This window comes from Vigna radiata, chromosome 7, assembly GCF_000741045.1.
Source record: "Vigna radiata var. radiata cultivar VC1973A chromosome 7, Vradiata_ver6, whole genome shotgun sequence".
NCBI lineage: Eukaryota > Viridiplantae > Streptophyta > Magnoliopsida > Fabales > Fabaceae > Vigna > Vigna radiata.
Genome location: NC_028357.1, coordinates 26,396,024 through 26,398,964, shown reverse-complemented (window position 1 = coordinate 26,398,964; position 2,941 = coordinate 26,396,024).

Genomic DNA, 2,941 nt, shown 5'->3' with positions numbered 1-2,941 from the left:
GAAAACTATCATTGAAAGCATACCTTCTTCGTTACGCCAAAATGGTGAAAAGTAACACCTTTGATAGGGTAAACCAAAAAGTTAGTTATGGGCCGAAAGCCTTCGCATGCAATATCATAGTAAAGGATCGAAAGCCTTCATATCTATGATTAATTTCTAAGCGATTGCATAATAAAAACATCGAAGGAAATGTATAAACAGTCATAGTTATAACAAATTCAAAACAGCAACAAGTTTTGAGGTCATCCACAGAGTGTCGAATGTTTGGTGAGAAATTTAAATCTTCGNCACATTCACTTCCTCNACAATTGCNTTCTCGNGGATGGGCACTTCACTAGCGTCAATTGTTATGTTGCTNGTTTCTCCCGTTGGGACAGCAGTCTTCACGTCAGCAACANCTTCCTCTTCCTCTTCTTCTTCATCATCTGANTACGTTCCAGCAGGAACGTTCTGGGAGGGAACTATCTTTCCGTGGAGGATATCCTTATCCACATCCAGAGGAAGATCGATTAGGGGACGGTCAAGCAGGAAGGTGGCTTGTCGAATTGCCTTTTTGAAACCACGAGTGTGTTCTAGAACAATGGCTTCAGCCATCTCCCTTGTTCGAGCCTCCATCTCCCTTTCTCGAGCCTTGGCTGCTATTAAGGAACTGTTTAGCAAATTCCTTTCAATGGTAACCTCATTCAAAGCCTTTCTGACGGCAGCAAGGTCAGCAGTTTGGTTATCCATTGCCTTCTTCGTCGCCTGAAAAGATTCCTTCATGTTTTCAAGTATGATACGGCCTTCGTTAATGGTCTTCTCAGCCGCCTCGTATTTAGGACCACATTCGGAATGAACGAGCGTAAGGTCCATCAATTGTTTCTGCAAGCCTTCAACCTCAGATTTATCTTGATCTTCCGTATGGATAAACTCTAGAGTGGAAGCAGTAGCGCGCGCGCAAAACTCCAGAATATGTTGGCGAAGTTGCTGGCGGGGAGTATTCTTCAGCACCTTCAGTTCGGCCGAATCCAGCTTGGGATCTATCTTATATCCCAGGTCAAAACCAGCATCCCATACACCGTTCGGGAGGTCGCGGTCGGCCTCAAGATGTCCAGAGTCGTCAACAGCCGTTCCCTTTGGGGTGTTCCTTGTTCTTTTTCCAGACGGTATCTCCCTAGGAGGAACCACCTTCCTTTTCCTTTTCAGAGGTATCTCTTCTTCACNTTCCAGTACAACGACCGNCGAGGCTTGTGGAGGAGGTGTAGGAGTCGGCACATTGGAGCCTTGACCTTGTATCAAGCCCTTGGAACAGTTGAACCAGTCAATAGTGATCCTTTTCTTGCCCATGATGTCTGAGACAAAGGAAATTTCAGTAAGCAAGATCATCAAGANATTAATATATGTTAATATAGAGACATACCAGAGACCCTCGAATTTAGGTNGTCATGCGCCAAGCAATTCACTAGNTGCTTCGAAGAGAAAGGGCGAAGAGATAGCCCTTCCAGCACACTGATAGCCTTTAATTCATAATCCGACAGTGAATTCTTATCCCAAGAAGTTATGGTGTAAGGATTTTAAGTCCAATACAAGGGAAATCTCTCGCTATCGTCCTCATTAAGGAAGAATGGGCCGCCTAGGTCGGTGATGACTACTGTAAAAAAGTGTTTTTTTAAAGTCTTTATACGAGTCTGCATACAGTCTGAACAAGGTATTTTTGGGGTCGGAAATAAGTGAAACCCAACCCCTTTTAGGAACCGGGCGGGTTCTGAAGAAATATAAAAACATGGGAGCAGTTGGTTTTATATCTAAAAATTTACAAACTACACAGAACGACTGAATGTAACCCCAGCTATTGGGGTGAAGTTGTGTGGGNGCAACATTNAGGTAACTTAGCACATTCATNTGGAAATNANAGAACGGAAGTCTGACGTACATATCGACAAACAGACAAGTATACATATAAAAGAAATGTTTTTCAGAACCGTGTCTATGATGGAAGACTTTCTCGTCTTCCCTACAGGTAGCCAATCTGACAGAACGTCCATAACTTAAATTCCTAAGGACGCAACTATTTTCTATCCAAAATTCTAGGGCTGGTTTGTTCACGAAAGTGCTAGAGATGTCATCAACATCTCGTGATGCCCAATCATAGTTAATAATGTTAGTATGATTTTCGACACAGTCGTCGACTACAACGCCGCCCTGAATAAAAGCCCTTTTACCGTAGACAAGGGTGGAGATACCTACTTGATCGGAGGAGGAGGGCCTATCAGATGAACTGGGTGCTACCTCTTGCTCCTTTTCTTCTACTACGGATGATGGCAAACCAAGATCAAGGGCGAAACTCATAATTACCTGGAAGATTGAAGCTACTAGGAAGAAGGAGAGCGATATTCTGCGACGACGAGAGTGTTCTACGATTTGGAAGACAGAGGAAATGAAAGTGGAGGTTACCAATACACTACCTTAATTACCCTGTAACAGGCTACAACTGTCAGTAAAATCCTTGACCGTCAGATCAACATGATCTGACGGTAAAGCGAGTGAAACTCTTCAACTACCCTCAGGGCGGGAAAAAATCAATGATGGCCTGAAACTCAATCGACGCGCCTCCAAAACGCTGCGTTATGATGGCAATTTAAAATACTTCTACGGCGGTTGGTGTACTTGTTATTTAGGGTTACTCATGAGCGGTCGGTCAGTTGAGATTGCTCGCTGAAATAAACCGGTAGTCCAAAATTCCCTCACCCAACAAAAGTCCTGCATTCATCCGTTGGTCAAAATTCAACGCTTCATTTGGACTTGGGGGGGATGATGTACGATACGATATTTGGGCCGAACGGTTATAACTAGTAACCGCACGGTCCAACATGCTTATTGGGCTTTAATCATATTAATGATATGGGCTAATAGTTCATCACAACGATATAATCCGTCGAAGACAGAATCTTAACAATCTATA